The sequence below is a fragment of the Rattus norvegicus genome, chromosome 7 (assembly GCF_021556685.1).
Source record: "Rattus norvegicus strain SHRSP/BbbUtx chromosome 7, alternate assembly SHRSP_T2T, whole genome shotgun sequence".
NCBI classification, from domain to species: Eukaryota; Metazoa; Chordata; class Mammalia; order Rodentia; family Muridae; genus Rattus; species Rattus norvegicus.
The window spans coordinates 131,003,229-131,021,076 of NC_141540.1; the positions used below are offsets into that span (position 1 = coordinate 131,003,229).

General features: G+C 39.4%; 1 long non-coding RNA gene across 6 annotated transcripts in view; it reads right to left on the reverse strand.

Moving 5' to 3' along the window:
• LOC148004930 (uncharacterized) overlaps positions 1 to 17,848 on the reverse strand; it is a 49,716-nt gene that overhangs the window by 10,129 nt on the left and 21,739 nt on the right. For 5 of the 6 annotated variants that reach the window (XR_015624942.1, XR_015624946.1, XR_015624947.1 and 2 more), the window contains one exon: positions 5,930 to 5,971. The exons of the other annotated variant lie outside the window; for it this stretch is intronic. This is a non-coding gene — a long non-coding RNA (uncharacterized LOC148004930). The remainder of the gene's footprint in view (positions 1 to 5,929; positions 5,972 to 17,848) is intronic. 6 annotated transcript variants of the gene reach the window in all.

Below are 17,848 nucleotides of genomic sequence, written 5' to 3' on the forward strand. Positions count from 1 at the left end.
CTAAACATCTAATATATTAGAAACACCCATATATCTTACTGTTAAGTATGAAGTTAACTATTGCTTTCTTATACCGAAGATGTATTTTACTACTATTATGTGGATTTTAATGCCTCAAAATTAGCATTGACTATGAAGATGAACATGCAGTTTCCTTCTTTTGCTTATTTATGAGGAACAGTAGGGCCATTCATTTCTTATGAAAAAATTCTTGAATTATCAGTATTCTTCCCACTTGGGTGTAATGTGGTGATTAATTTACTAATAATTTGTTTTCATTCTTGTACATGCATTAAAAACAAGGAAATCTCATCTTTGACACATTTTTACTAAAATCTAGTCTTTATTAGGTTTTGGGCACTAAGAATCTTGAGGCTTTAAACAAATAGTAATTATTTTGTCCTATTTTACGACTGCCTACAGCACTAGAAGTATGCATTTCTTAAAGTATAGAATTTTATCGGTCATAATTAAATGCACTATTTTATACAACTAACGTTTACTAACAGGTAGGTTTATTTACCGTAGGTTCATAAAAATAACACGCCCGTGACTATAATTTCTGTAGTACTGAATTTAAGTATTTAACGCAAAAAATTTTGCATATAACTCCAGGAATTGTAGAATTTCTCAAAATTCTCCAGCTATCATTACAATTTTGGAGCATCTTTACCCTCCTGTCATGAAGCCCTCTAATTATCATCAGTGGTTTACCAGCATCAGTGCTCATCGTAACCTTGGGAAGCCACTAAACTGTACCCTTCCTCGTTGGGCTTGGCTGCTGTTTACATTTCTCACAAATGGAAAAATACAATATGTGCTCTGTTTCTGCTGGCCCTTTGTTAGCATGACATTTTCAGCGTCTGTCCATATTTTAGCATACACTAACACCACTATTATTGCTCTTTAAAATGATATGAATCTATAATATCCTTGTAAAGCTTTTAGGATTTATTCTTTTTAGAGCAATTTTAGTTTCATAGCAAAACTGGAAGGACATGAGGAGTTCGCACAGCCTCCCATACACTGCCTCCCACATGAGCAATGTCTTCACCACAGCACTGTAAAAGCTGCAGCTAAAGACACACTGATGCAACTCACATTGGGGTCCAGTCGTGAGGCTGTGACGTCTGCGTGAATACACGTCTGATGACAAATGACATTTATCCATAGTCAGCAGGCCTGCTTGAGATACTCAGGGAACTGGGGCTGGAAGAAGTCTGCTTATGCTTCAGAAAAAAAACCCAAAGCAAGGAGCAACCCACGAAGACCCCCTCCCCTTTCATAAATTGTTTACCACACTAAAGACAGTGGGATTTGGGAGAATGGGTCCAGGGACTAAAGCTTCAGGTGTTAGCTAACTTTATTCAGAGCATCGGACAATTTATACTCCAAGAGCTAAGAGGAGTCACAAGAGTAAAGTGTACAATCCCAAGGGTAAGCCGCACACAGCAGAAGCATGTTTTTCCAAAGAGGTACGAACAAATAACAGATAACAGTAGCCAGTTGTAATGAATCAGCCCTGCCTGCTAAACCTGGGGGAGCATGAAAATGCCAAGATCGATTCTGTGATTGGAGGAAACTGAGGTCATAAGACTCTTGTTTTCTTGGAGTTCTCTCATAAGCACTCGGAAATCTCGCACAACTCCACTCTTAGACTGTTCAAATACGGTGATGTTCTCTTACGATAGCAGTAAGGAGGTAGAGACAGGAAGTTAGCCAGGTTGAAAAGACCATGAGCTATGATGAGAATGGTAGGCTGTGCAGGGCTACATAGTGGGGGTCTTAAAACATGAAAAACAAACAAACGAGTCTTTTATTGATGTAAAGGTTTATATTTTGCCCATTTCCTGTTCCTTCCCCTCTACCATCTGGAAAACAAAGTAATAGAAAAAAATTGACAATCTAATAGGACCCTTATTCAAAAGGACTTGTAGCCCTTCCCTGTAAGGCTACCCAAGTCTATGGGATATTTATTACCGGAGTATATTTAGAGGTTACAAATCTTTATTTTGGTTACTGAACTTAGACTTACATTAGCTGAACTCCAGATTCTTCTGCCTAATAAAATCACATAAGAATATCTAGATTCTTATCTTTTTCTGTTCCAAGGCAGCTGTGATTACCACTGATGAGTATTCCCCTGGAAGACAGCCAATACTGATTATCACTCTGACTCCAACTACCACCGTGGCTTGAATATCAGCTCTGTGTTTGCTGATTAACATCGCCCCTTGGCCTCTGCTGCTCCAGGATTCATTGCCTCTCTACATTTAGAATACTTAACCCTGAAGCTGAAGCTTCATTGGAATTTCTATTCTAGAAACAGCAGAGTTCTTCAAGGATGCTAGAAATCCTCTCCGAAAATGCAATTTTCAAAATGGTGATAAAGATCTTGTGGTCTGGGCCTGTGTTTATATCAGTTCTTTCCTGATAGGTCTATTCTAACCTCCCGATCTCCCCAAGCATTTGTATATATATCCTCTGTATACTAAGGAAGTTCTGGTATTTTAATTTCACCTAATTAAAGTCACCCTTAAATTCATATTTTAACCAACAACTCAAATTGATCCCAAGTATTCAATCCAAAATGTCTACTTGACTTACATCAATACATTTAGCATAATCTAATTTTATATACCTTCTAAAATGATCCTAAACTACTGAGTCACTCCCAAAGACATTCCTCATATTTCCATGTTAAACTGGAAAAAAAAAATCACAGTCTTTTTTGTGTGTTACCATACTGCACACTTGTACTTTCAATAACTCGCTGGGACTTAAATCTTGTTTGGAGTCCGTAAGCAAAGAAAGAAGTGAAGGTAAAGTCCCAAAGAGAACCAGTGATGCTTTGCAAGGTAATTGTCTGGGGAGAGACCATTCTGTGGTGTTCGCACAAAGACGGTTAACCTCTGTAAGCAGACATCAAAAATGGGGCTGCTCCAATGGCGTAGAAGAGTCGATAGAATTTTTTTTTTATGATTAATGTTTCCACTTTTGCTAGACTCTACCCATATATCCTCAGTCTGATTTTCAGAATACTGTCATTCATAATTAATATACATTCTTTAAGACAAAAAAGTGATACTGCAGAATCTATTTTCACTGTAATGTCGATGCACAGGTATGACAGGGCAAGACAGTGCAGAGGTTACGCCATAAGTATTACTGCTGAGGCCATGTCATGTTAACTAGAATTGGATCTCCTTGATGGAGAATCCCATGGACAGTTACCAAACTCTATTCTAGGAACCTGAGTGAGGTCAAGATTCACCAGATAACTTATCTCAGATTTTGTTAAATTGCCTGCTTGTTCAGAACCTCCTCCAGGTAACCACTTACCTTAGCTTCTGTCAAACTGCTTCCTCTGCAATGCTAAAGAAACCCTTTGCTCTGGACAGTAGGGGCTACATCTGGGTCCTCATATACCTCAGTGGAGTTCCAGTCATCTGGAATAGACTTTCGATTGGCTATAAACTGTGTCTGAGTGTTTGTATCTGGTAGATGCCTCACAATAAGAATTCGAGTTTTTGTTTTTTGTTCTTTTTTCTATAAAACAAACCTTGGCCCAATCTCTATAAAAAGATAATATTTTTAAAAATAGTAGCTATAGAAAAGTTCAGACCGTTGATGCAGAGGCTAAAAGGAAGCATTTTGGCTTCGATCTTATCTTTCTCTTTCCTCAGTTTCTCCCATACAATTAAAAGAAGCAGATAATTCACTGCACTAATTAGAAAATGAAACAACCACTGAGAATAGAATAGGAGGTATTTGCACAATGTGGGGGTGGTGAGGTGGGTTCCAGATCTGCAGGAAAGCCTGCAGGAAGCACAGGCTGGAACTCTCAGGTTCAGGCAGAAACTGTCGTGGACAGGCAAGATATTCTTCTTTAAGAAGGCCTTCGAACTCAAGCAGTATTACAGAGCAATAGTGATAAAAACTGCATGGTATTGGTACAGAGAGAGACAATTAGACCAGTGGAATAGAGTTTAAGACCCAGAATTGAACCCATACACCTGTGGTCACTTGATTTTTGACAAAGGAGCCAAAACCATCCAATGGAAAAAAGATAGCATTTTCAGCAAATGGTGCTGGTTTAACTGGAGGTCAGCATGTAGAAGAATGCAGATGGATCCATTCTTATCACCCTGTACAAAGCTTAAGTTCAAGTGGATCAAGGACCTCCACATCAAACCAGATACACTCAAACTAATAGAAGAAAAATTAGGGAAGCATCTGGAACACATGGGCACTGGAAAAAATTTCCTGAACAAAACACCAATGGCTTATGCTCTAAGATCAAGAATCAACAAATGGGATCTCATAAAACTGCAAAGCTTCTGTAAGGCAAAGGACACTGTGGTTAGGACAAAACGGCAACCAACAGATTGGGAAAAGATCTTTACCAATCCTACAACAGATAGAGGCCTTATTTCCAAAATATACAAAGAACTCAAGAAGTTAGACCGCAGGGAGACAAATAACCCTATTAAAAAATGGAGTTCAGAGGTAAAGAATTCACAGCCGAGGAATGCCGAATGGCTGAGAAACACCTAAAAAAATGTTCAACATCTGTAGTCATAAGGGAAATGCAAATCAAAACAACCCTGAGATTCCACCTCATACCAGTGAGAATGGCTAAGATCAAGAACTCCAGCGACAGCAGATGCTGGCGAGGATGTGGAGAAAGAGGAACACTCCTCCATTTTTGGTGGGATTGCAGACTGGTAAAACCATTCTGGAAATCAGTCTGGAGGTTCCTCAGAAAATTGGACATTGAACTACCTGAGGACCCAGCTATACCTCTCTTGGGCATATACCCAAAAGATGCCCCAACATATAAAAAAGACACGTGTTCCACTATGTTCATCGCAGCCTTATTTATAATAGCCAGAAGCTGGAAAGAACCCAGATGCCCTTCAACAGAGGAATGGATACAGAAAATGTGGTACATCTACACAATGGAATATTACTCAGCTATCAAAAACAATGACTCTATGAAATTCATAGGCAAATGGATGGAACTAGAAAATATCATCCTGAGTGAGCTAACCCAATCACAGAAAAACACATGGTATGCTCTCATTGTAAGTGGATATTAGGCCAAATGCTTGAATTATCCTAGATGCACAGAACACATGAAGCTCAAGAAGGATGACCAAAATGTGGATGCTTCACTCCTTCTTTAAAGGGGAACAAGAATACCCTTAGGAGGGGATAGGGAAGCAAAGTTTAGAACAGAGGCTGAAGGAACGCCCATTCAGAGCCTGCCCGACATGTGGCCCATACATATACAGCCACCAAACTAGATAAGATGGATGAAGCAAAGAAGTGCAGGCTGACAGGAACCTGAGAGACACAGCCAGAATACAGCAAATGCATAGGCGAATGCCAGCAGCAAATCGCTGAACTGAGAATAGGACCCCCGTTGAAGGAATCAGAGAAAGGACTGGAAGAGCTGAAGGGGCTTGAGACCCCATATGAACAACAATGCCAACCAACCAGAGCTTCCAGGGACTAAGCCACTACTCAAAGACTATACATGGACTGATCCTGGGCTCCAACTGCATAGGTAGCAATGAATAGCCTAGTAAGGACACCAGTGGAAGGGGAAGCCCTTGGTCCTGCCAAGGCTGGACCCCTAGTAAACAGGATTCTTGGGGGGAGGGCGGTAATGAGGGGGAGGGGAACACCCATATCGAAGGGGAGGGGGAGGGGTCAGGGGACTGTTGGCCTGGAAACCGGGAAAGGGAATAACATTTGAAATGTAAATAAGAAATACCCAATTTAATAAAGATGGAAAAAAAAAGGCCTTCAAACAAATTGTAATTCAGAGGTGGAGGATAATCAGAGTTAAACCACAAGGTGTTGTCAGAGAAAATTACTCAGAGTCAAGGAAGAAAATTATCAGAATCAAAGGGAGACTTACTTGGCATGGGGGAGCACATAATCCCTCTGAAGAACTTCATGGCTGAAGAAAGAGGATCGTAAGTTATAAACATAACAATGGAGTTGCCTGTGCAAACCTTTCTTATATAGGGAGTACCAGGGACTAGGGAGAAGAAGATACCTGATATTGGAAATCATTCTTAGAAAACACGCAGGGAGTTCTTTAGAGAGAGAGATAGCTCCTGCCCAGTCCCTTTTATTTGATGCATTCTGGTTTTGACTCATTCTAATATTCTGCTTTCTAGAGATAATTCTACTTTCAGACTTAAAATTTTAATTCACAAACACATAGGAAGGCAGTTATAGCCACCTTGGATTCCAGGAAAAGCAAAGCCTCACAGGACGGAGCACCTAGCAGCTGAGGACAATTGTCTGTGGGAGTTGATACTGCAGGCCCAGAAGAGCTTGCGAGAGCTCTCACGAGGACAACGATAATCGTTTCTGACTTAGACCAACCTGCAGGACCGGAGCTCAGGGAATGATCACAGCTCGAGCAAGGCTAATGAAGTATGTGAATCTCTCACCCCATCTCAGTTCTTCTATTCAGATCTAAAGGTACTTTATGCAGGTGCAGAGGAACTCAGCGACCCTAGGCTCTGATTAAATGACTTTTCTTTGCTTTTCACAGCAACAACAGAAAAGGAGTCTCCCACTTTTGTCTCAAGAACACAGTAGAGTAGATCTCATCCTTGGCATTTAGTGCAATATGGTTTATGTCGGCCTGACAGATGATGGGCATTGATTGCATCTGCAGAGGTCTTTTGCAGAAGGACCGTGATTTATGTGTACACAGCTCCGGACTGTCAGTTTACTCAAGATGGCTTGTAAACAAAGTTATCGCCAGACTTTCCCTATGGTTTTATAAAGAGTCAATTTTTTTAAAATGTAGTTAAAGAAGGATCAGCATTCATTATAAAATGATTTGTTTATACTGATGAATCAATTCTACAAATTTATGATATAATTTCAAAACTATAATGTACTTTATTGAGAATAATGTGCACTTAAAAGCTACCAGAGGGCACTAAAATCATACTATTCATTATAATTAACTATGTATGTAGACTGGAGCTAACCTTTCATCATCATTCCTCTGTCTACAGTTTGTGAGTCGTGTGTCTCCAAAATTCTTACGTTGAGAATGAGTTTTGAGATGAGAAGCCTTTAGGAGGTGATTGGTCCATGAGTACAGAGCCAACATGAACAGAACCATTGTTTTTATGAATGAGATGTGAGGGAGCTTGCTTATCTCTTCATTAAGAAACAGAGTGAACGACACTTGCATCCCAGTACTTTTGGTCTGAGTTTTTCTCTAGATCTGTTTAAAAAAAAAAGACTTTTTTCTCATTTGTAAATTTACCTACTTCATGTATGTCATTTTTGTTGTGCCACCAGAAAGAGAGACAGGATTGGATGCCTCTTGGTTTTGTTATCTGAAATACTTATGGAAATATTCAACACCATGCACCATATTTCTAGAGGCAATGAAGTATTCTGCAAAGTAACAAGTCAACACGTACAACTTTAGCTTTGAAAGGCTCTTGTGAACAAAACAAGGCAGGTAATCAGATCAAGAGTCATAGGTGAAGAAGTATGCTTTCAGTTAAGTTTAACTTTTTTGATTTGGCAACATTTAAGCAGAAACCTAAAATAATGAAAAGAAAATGTCTAACATTGTATGTATTGTGTGGTAAGTTCCAAATAAAAATTTAAGGCCTATTGTTAGATGAGAATGGTCTTGTTATTCACTACATACTTGAAATATATAATAATAGATTTATTCTGAAGAAAAATTCTGTTCATTGTTAAACAAACAAGATACAATAAAAATATGAACTTTTCATTGCAATTTCACAGAGGAATGGTCTCCTTGTGATGTCAACAGAGAGAAAATAGCTAGCTTCACACTATAATAATAACTCAATAGAGAACAAGAGCAACTTGCTGGCCTCCCAACTTCCTTTTAAAGAACAGTAAAGGTCAATCTCCCATAAAAAGGGCTTTCATGCCCAGTTGTCAGCTGTGAGGCAGAAGTTGCTTAATACTTTGACAGGACAGAGGTCCCAGGAGGTATTCTTACATGTTCTCCAAACTACACAACATGATTCTGATAAGCTGAGAGCTGGATTTTTAATTCATTCTCAATCTAATAGCAGTCACTAATATTCATTCAATGATGCTGATGACAACAGACCTCAAATAATGCTTTATTATTTAAAATATAATTTACTTTAGGTTAGAAAAATGAAAGGTGTCAGTCATCTTGAGAATATTGTTATATTTCAATTGGAATCCTTTCCTTATAATTCTCACAGGATCCCTCCTGTCCACACTTTGAACTCCCCCATTTTATCCCTAGTTTTGTAGCTGACAACCTGCTGTCTGAGGCCTCTCCTTCTCTGGCCATATTCCCAGTAGACTATGCAGATTTCTTAAACCTTCTTCTTGCCCCATCCCTTGTCCCATGATAGCATTCACTGGAAACCTAATGGCTACACAAGTGATCTTTACTCTCCTTCTTGTCCTCCAATTCTAATTACTAAACCTCACAGGCCACCTGTTGTAGGCCACCAGTTAGAGGTTCACCTTTCATTCTGTCCCTATTCCAAGGGAGACTACTCAGACCTTTGGGGAAGATTCAGCTTCCTCCCTCCCATGAGCTCTTTCGGCAATTCTCCTCTAGCCTATCCCCATTTCTTCATTTTAGCTCCCAATACCTAGAAACCCATTCTATCCTGGGATTCCCAAAGGCCACACCTGGTAGGGTCTCAGAAGAACTCCGTATCATGGAACCCACAGCCACCATACTCTTCTAAAATCTAGAGAGGGCCACAGAAATCAGTGAATAGAACATCCACCCAACAAAGACAAAAATAGGTATCAATACCTAGAAGTACAATCACCCAAACCCAGATGCTTAAATGCCAGCATAAAAACACAACTAGCAGCCAGGACACCAAGTCTCCACCAGATCTTACCAACTCCACTATAGTTCTGAAAAATCCAATACAACTGAAGCATAATTCAAGGACCCAAAAATACCTATTATGATTATGCTCATGGATATTAAAGAAGATATGACCAAAATCCATAAATGAAATTCTTGAAGACACAAACCAATAGTGGAATGAAAAATGAAATCTCAGGACAGAATGTGGAAATGGAATCTCCAGAGAGAGCCCAAACTGAAAGAGACTGGCAATGAAAACTTTAGGAATTCAAACAGGAATGTCAGAGCAAATCCTACCAAGAGAATGCAAGACATGAAAAAGAGAATCTCAGATGTTAAAAATGAGATAAAAGAAATGGATACCCCAGTTAAAGAAAATGTTAAATGTAAAAAACTTCAGAAACAAAACATCAGGGAAACCCAGGATACTACGAAAAATCCAATCTATGAATAATAGGAATAGAGGTAGGAAAAGATACTCAGGTCAGAGGCACAGAAAATATTTTCAACAAAAATCATAGAGGAAAATTTCCCTGACATGCAGAAAGATATTATGAGGGTACAAGAAGCATACAGAACACCAAATTGAAGGGACCAGAAAAGAAACTCTCTTCAATCTACAATAATAAGAACACTAAACATATAGAACAAAAAAAGAATATTAAAAGCTGCAAATAAAAAAGGCCAAGTAACATATAAAGGTGGAACTATTGGAATTACACCTGACCTTTCAACGGAGACTCTAAAAGCCAGAAGCACATGGACATATATTCTATAAGTACAGAGGCCAGGCCAGCCTACTATACCTAGCAAAACTTTGAGTCACAATAGATAGAGAAAGAAAGACATTATAAAATAAAGGAAACACAAGGAATAAATAATCTCCAAAAGAAAATCAAAACAGGGGGACCTATTATGCAACAACAAAATATGGGAATTACAAATAGTCGTTGATAACTATCAACATCAATGGTCTTAATTTCTCCAATAAAAAGACACAGCCCACTAGACTGGATTGCAAAATAAGATTTATTTTTCTGATCGATCCATGCTTATCACCCTGTACAAAGCTTAAGTCCAAGTGGATCAAGGACCTCCACATCAAACCAGACACACTCAAACTAATAGAAGAAAAACTAGGGAAGCATCTGGAACACATGGGCACTGGAAAAAATTTCCTGAACAAAACACCAATGGCTTATGCTCTAAGATCAAGAATCGACAAATGGGATCTCATAAAACTCCAAAGCTTCTGTAAGGCAAAGGACACTGTGGTTAGGACAAAATGGCAACCAACAGATTGGGAAAAGATCTTTACCAATCCTACAACAGATAGAGGCCTTATATCCAAAATATACAAAGAACTCAAGAAGTTAGACCGCAGGGAAACAAATAACCCTATTAAAAAATGGGGTTCAGAGCTAAACAAAGAATTCACAGCTGAGGAATGCCGAATGGCTGAGAAACACCTAAAGAAATGTTCAACATCTTTAGTCATAAGGGAAATGCAAATCAAAACAACCCTTAGATTTCACCTCACACCAGTGCGATTGGCTAAGATCAAAAACTCAGGTGACAGCAGATGCTGGCGAGGATGTGGAGAAAGAGGAACACTTCTCCATTGTTGGTGGGGTTGCAGACTGGTAAAACCATTCTGGAAATCAGTCTGGAGGTTCCTCAGAAAATTGGACATTGAACTGCCTGAGGATCCAGCTATACCTCTCTTGGGCATATACCCAAAAGATGCCTCAACATATAAAAGAGACACGTGCTCCACTATGTTCATCGCAGCCTTATTTATAATAGCCAGAAGCTGGAAAGAACCCAGATGCCCTTCAACAGAGGAATGGATACAGAAAATGTGGTACATCTACACAATGGAATATTACTCAGCTATCAAAAACAACGAGTTTATGAAATTCGTAGGCAAATGGTTGGAACTGGAAAATATCATCCTGAGTGAGCTAACCCAATCACAGAAAGACATACATGGTATGCACTCATTGATAAGTGGCTATTAGCCCAAATGCTTGAATTACCCTAGATCCCTAGAACAAACGAAACTCAAGACGGATGATCAAAATGTGAATGCTTCACTCCTTCTTTAAATGAGGAAAAAGAATACCCTTGGCAGGGAAGGGAGAGGCAAAGATTAAAACAGAGACTGAAGGAACACCCATTCAGAGCCTGCCCCACATGTGGCCCATACATATACAGCCACCCAATTAGACAAGATGGATGAAGCAAAGAAGTACAGACCGACAGGAGCCGGATGTAGATCGCTCCTGAGAGACACAGCCAGAATACAGCAAATACAGAGGCGAATGCCAGCAGCAAACCACTGAACTGAGAATAGGTCCCCTATTGAAGGAATCAGAGAAAGAACTGGAAAAGCTTGAAGGGGCTCGAGACCCCAAAAGTACAACAATGCCAAGCAACCAGAGCTTCCAGGGACTAAGCCACTACCTAAAGACTATACATGGACTGACCCTGGACTCTGACCCCATAGGTAGCAATGAATATCCTAGTAAGAGCACCAGTGGAAGGGGAAGCCCTGGGTCCTGCTAAGACTGAACCCCCAGTGAACTAGTCTATGGGGGGAGGGCGGCAATGGGGGGAGGGTTGGGAGGGGAACACCCATAAGGAAGGGGAGGGGGGAGGGGGATGTTTGCCGGGAAACCGGGAAAGGGAATAACACTCGAAATGTATATAAGAAATACTCAAGTTAATAAAAAACAAAATTAAAAAAAAAAAAACAAAAAAAACAAAAAAAAAAAGATTTATCCTTCTGAATCCAAGAAACACATCAAGGATAGAAATTACCTCAGGGTAAAGAGATGGAAAAAGATATTCCAAAAAAAGTCCCTAAAAAGCAAGCTGGTATAGACATTTTAATATCTAACAAAACAGCGCAAACAAAAACTCATCAAAAGAGATGGAGTAGGGCATATTCATCAAATGAAAAATTCTCCAAGAGGACATTACAACTCTAAATATCTACACCAGACACAAGGGCATCTACGTTCATTTGAGAAGCACTATTACAGTATAAATCACATATTAACCTTCACACAGGCATAATAGGTGACTTCTATACCCCATCCTTATTAGACAGGTCATGCAGACAAAAATTATGTAGAGGAATGTGGGGGTTAAATGTCTTCATAAACCAAATGGACCTAACAGATATTTATAGTTAAAGCCAAACACAAAATATTATACATTCTCAGCAGCTCATGGAGCTTTCTCCAAAATTGACCACAAAGTTTCAATGGACAGAAAAAAATTGAAATAACACCCTGCATTTCATCTGAACACCATATATTAAAACTGGATATCAATATCAAACACAACAAAAACATCAGTAAGCTTACCATCAGAACACACGGAAACTGTACTACCGAATAAAAAAATTGTCAAGAACGAAATTTTAAAAAATATGATAAAATCTTTAGAATTGAATGAAAATGGAAACCCAATGTGCTCAACTTATGGGACACAGTGAAGGCAGTTTTAAGAGGCAAATTCATAGCACTAAGTGCCTCCAGTCGCTAATTGGAGAGATCTCACATTAGTAGCTTAATAGTACAACTGAAAGTTCTAGAACGAGAAGAAGAAATAACACCCCAAAAGAGTAGAATTCAAGAAATAGTCAATCTTGGGGCTAAAACCAATAAAATAAAAACGAAACCACAAAGGATCAGTGAAACAAAGACACTTGCTCAGCGGTGTCCATTGTTACTCTGTTCATAATAGCCAGAAATTAGAAACTGTCTAAATGCCTGTCAATGGGAGAATGGATAAAGAAAATGTGGTATACTTACACAATGAATATTACTCAGTTGTTAAAATAAATAAAATGTACAATTATGTCCATAGATTATTTTTTAAAAAAATCATCCAGAATTAGGTAACCCCAAAAGACAAACATGTTATGTATTCACTCATGTGGATATTATCTAAGTCTTTTATAAGCATGAAACAATTCATATAACCACATTTTTGGGTAGAAAGGAAGGGACTATGGGGGAGGGATGGATCTCCCTAGGAAGTGAAAATAAAGTAGTTATAGAGGGATGTGAGGGAATTTGAATGGAAGAATCAAATGATGAGGAGGAGAGAAGAGGAGGGAGAAGGAGGGAATATGGGAAGTGACATCTAAAAGTAGTGTAGCTGGATCATCTGGTAGACCTATTTCTAGTTTTTTGAGCAATCTCCACAATGATTTTCTTAGTGGCTGTATCAGTTTGCACATGGACCAGCAGTGCATAAGTGTTCTCTTTCTCACATCTCTGCTAGTATTTGCTATCATTGGTTTTATTAATCTTCACCATTCTGACCAGGGATAAAACAAAACCTCATAGGTAGTTCAGTTTGCATTTCTTTGTTGGCTAAGGATTGTCGAACACTTTCAAATTATTTTTTTAATCATTTGAAGTTTCATCTTCTGAGAATTCTCTATTTAGTTCCATATCCGATTTTTAATTGGGCTGCTTGCTTTCTTGATGCTTGCGTTTTTTGTTTGTTTTAATAAATAAAATTTTATTATGAAGAGCTTCCAAATGGAACATATGATAGCACTAGATTAACCTGACCCAAAGCCTACACATCTCAATGGACTGGTATAAAATTAAACAGCCATTTTGAAGGTGCATCACTTCATACCTGGTTTTATGCTTTTATTTTCAAATCTATTTAATGCACTTATCCATCACACACACACACACACACACACACACACACAGAGAGAGAGAGAGAGACAGAGAGAGACAGAGAGAGACAGAGAGAGACAGAGAGAGACAGAGAGAGACAGAGAGAGACAGAGAGACAGAGAGACAGAGACTATGACAGAGTTAAGTCAGATTAAGTCAAAATCTTGGTCATCCCTTGGAGTCTATGATCCCGCAGAAGGCAGTTTCCAAAACACCAGACCGAATGAAGTGCCCACTATTACTCTATATCTGGGACCTGTGTCAATTACTTAGTCTTTGTGTGCTCAGTACAGGGGGTCAGAAAGTCCTTCCTCATGCTTGTAATTCCGATGTATTATCTACTTTCTTCTGAAGTATATACAGTCTATCAGGCCTTCGATCTATTTAGAGTTGAATTTTGCGCAGGCTCAGAGATACGGATCTAGTTTCACTCTTCAACTTGGAGCTATCTTGTCTGATCAACATTATTTATTGAATGTGGTGTCTTTTGTGTTTGGCTGTCCCTTTAAGACGGGGAAGGCTGAGAGAAATAGTTCCTTAGTAATGTCGGTTTTCCCCTAACCATGTCAGTTCTGGACAAGGGTTGGAATGCCATGCTAGTTTGGTGTGTGATTCTATGGGGTTAAAGTGAAAACTAAAATATAGCAACTCTACCCATTCATTTCCCTCCTTCTTTTGGTTAATCTGATTAAAGGTTTGTCAATCCTTTAAATCCACTCGAAGAGCCAACTCTTTGTTTCCTTATTCTTTGCACTCCTTTTTTTCCACTTCTCATTTGTTATCAGCCCCTGATTTTTATTATCCCTTGTCTGCTCTTTGTGTGTATTGTTTTTCTAAGGCTTTCAGATAAATCATTAAGTTATTTAAGATCACTCTAGTTTTTTTAAAAAAGAATCTTGTATATAAGTACTCTATATAATTTCTATTCTTCCCTCTCACCTTCCCATTCTTCTTTTGTAACCCCAAATTCCCTCTCAAATTCATGATATCTTTTTTAATTATTGACACATATACATGCTACACCACACACACACACATACACACACACACACACACACACACACACACACACACTCTATCTTGGTTATGTTCTTTGAGATCTTATAACAAGAATTAGGGGTATGAAGTTAGGAAAATGTTACTGGTTGTTAATATCTTACGTATATCTTTGGGTATTCTTTTTTTTTAAATTTATTTAATACTTAATAATAATTCTTTGGTTTCCGGGCAAACATCCCCCTCCCCCCTCCCCTTCCTTATGGGTGTTCCCCTCCCAACCCTCCCCCCATTGCCGCCCTCCCCCCAACAGTCTAGTTCACTGGGGGTTCAGTCTTAGCAGGACCCAGGGCTTCTCCTTCCACTGGTGCTCTTACTAGGATATTCATTGCTACCTATGAGGTCAGAGTCCAGGGTCAGTCCATGCATAGTCTTTAGGTAGTGGCTTAGTCCCTGGAAGCTCTAGTTGCTTAGCATTGTTGTACATATGGGGTCTCGAGCCCCTTCAAGCTCTTCCAGTTCTTTCTCTGATTCCTTCAACGGGGGTCCTATTCTCAGTTCAGTGGTTTGCTGCTGGCATTCGCCTCTGTATTTGCTGTATTCTGGCTGTGTCTCTCAGGAGAGATCTACATCCGGCTCCTGTCGGTCTGTACTTCTTTGCTTCATCCATCTTGTCTAATTGGGTGGCTGTATATGTATGGGCCACATGTGGGGCAGGCTCTGAATGGGAGTTCCTTCAGTCTCTGTTTTAATCTTTGCCTCTCTCTTCCCTGCCAAGGGTATTCTTGTTCCCCTTTTAGAGAAGGAGTGAAGCATTCACATTTTGATCATCCGTCTTGAGTTTCATTTGTTCTAGGCATCTAGGGTAATTCAAGCATTTGGGCTAATAGCCACTTATCAGTGAGTGCATACCATGTATGTCTTTCTGTGTTTGGGTTAGCTCACTCAGGATGATATTTTCCAGTTCCAACCATTTGCCTACGAATTTCATAAAGCCGTTGTTTTTGATAGCTGAGTAATATTCCATTGTGTAGATGTACCACATTTTCTGTATCCATTCCTCTGTTGAAGGGCATCTGGGTTCTTTCCAGCTTCTGGCTATTATAAATAAGGCTGCGATGAACATAGTGGAGCACGTGTCTTTTTTATATGTTGGGGCATCTTTTGGGTATATGCCCAAGAGAGGTATAGCTGGATCCTCAGGCAGTTCAATGTCCAATTTTCTGAGGAACCTCCAGACTGATTTCCAGAATGGTTGTACCAGTCTGCAATCCCACCAACAATGGAGGAGTGTTCCTCTTTCTCCGCATCCTCGCCAGCATCTGCTGTCACCTGAGTTTTTGATCTTAGCCATTCTCACTGGTGTGAGGTGAAATCTCAGGGTTGTTTTGATTTGCATTTCCCTTATGACTAAAGATGTTGAACATTTCTTTAGGTGTTTCTCAGCCATTCAGCATTCCTCAGCTGTGAATTCTTTGTTTAGCTCTAAACCCCATTTTTTAATAGGGTTATTTGTCTCCCTGCGGTCTAACTTCTTGAGTTCTTTGTATATTTTGGATATAAGGCCTCTATCTGTTGTAGGATTGGTAAAGATCTTTTCCCAATCTGTTGGTTGCCGATTTGTCCTAACCACAGTGTCCTTTGCCTTACAGAAGCTTTGCAGTTTTATGAGATCCCATTTGTCGATTCTTGATCTTAGAGCATAAGCCATTGGTGTTTTGTTCAGGAAATTTTTTCCAGTGCCCATGTGTTCCAGATGCTTCCCTAGTTTTTCTTCTATTAGTTTGAGTGTATCAGGTTTGATGTGGAGGTCCTTGATCCACTTGGACTTAAGCTTTGTACAGGGTGATAAGCATGGATCAATCTGCATTCTTCTACATGTTGACCTCCAGTTGAACCAGCACCATTTGCTGAAAATGCTATCTTTTTTCCATTGGATGGTATTCTTAAGTTTGCATTACTTAGTTATTTATCAAGTTTCTTATTATTAGGAAATATTTACAACCAATCCCTGGCGGCTTCAAAGAGCCCTTTTAGATAGCCTCTAACATGTGAAAAGGGTGTATGACTTGATGTTTCTTTTATATCTTCTTTAGTTTGTCCTATAAAGTCACTATCAAAATATGTTGGCTGATAGGTTTCCTGAATCGCTAAGGAATGATACCCCAGATGAAAATAGTATGAAGAAGCAAAGAACGTTTATTCCTGCATGGAGTGACCCAATTCCATCAGGATGGAAGGACCCCAACTGAATTCACAAATTCAATTTTGGTGGGTTTTCTCTCTAGAGGTCTGGATGATGCTATGGTTCAGAATAACTATTCTTGCTTCAGGCCAAGGAGGAGTAGTTCTTGACCCCCTTGGCTGCAAGCTTGGCTAACTGTCCTTTTGCAAGCTGGGAGGGTACCTCTTGACATAAGCCTGCAGTTGTTCCAGTAACTGACTTGCCCTGTTCTGCGGAGTAGGAACTCAGGCCTGGTCTCCTACATTGCTAGTCTGCAGCCTGTCCTGAAGTCAGCTTGGCTCAGGCCACTTTACTCCTTTCAGGTAAGAACTCTTTTCTTACCTTGAATACCTAGGTCTTTAGAGGGCTGCTTTGACCTTCAAATATTTGCCTAAGATTTCTTCCAAGATTTATCTGGGGACAGATAATAGTGTTTCTATTTATAAGATTTTGGTCAAGTTTGGAACAAGTTTTAGAACTCAGGATGACAGAACAAGAAGAGTAGAAACGTGCCATGTGCTGTGGAGCATCTCACAAAATCAGAGCCTCTCTGCTTCCTCAAGCTGAGTCCCTCTTTCTTCTACTGATAGAACAAGGGCGTCTCTGACATTCAGATTATATCTTGTGCTTTTCTTATAAAGAACAAATTTCACGTGACACCGGTTATCTTCCAGAACAGCATAAAATATGTGCTCATTATGTACAGGTGAATCTCTTTGAGCAAAAGTTGAAGCATAAGAAAGATTCTAGAATTTACACCTGGCCGTACTAAAATAAGACAAGATCAAGGCTTTCTTGAAGACTTAATCAGGAGAAAATGGTAAAAAAACAAAACAAAACCACAATAGATGTCTGTAGGTGGGAGTATAATGACAATACTTAACTTAACAGACCTTAAGAGAACATGTGCAAAATTGCCGAAATGTAAACTGAGAAACCTTTACCAGAGGCTTCAGACTCCTCTTCCAGCTAGAGTAGCCTTGGAGTACTTGATACAGCTATATGAACAAGCCAGTC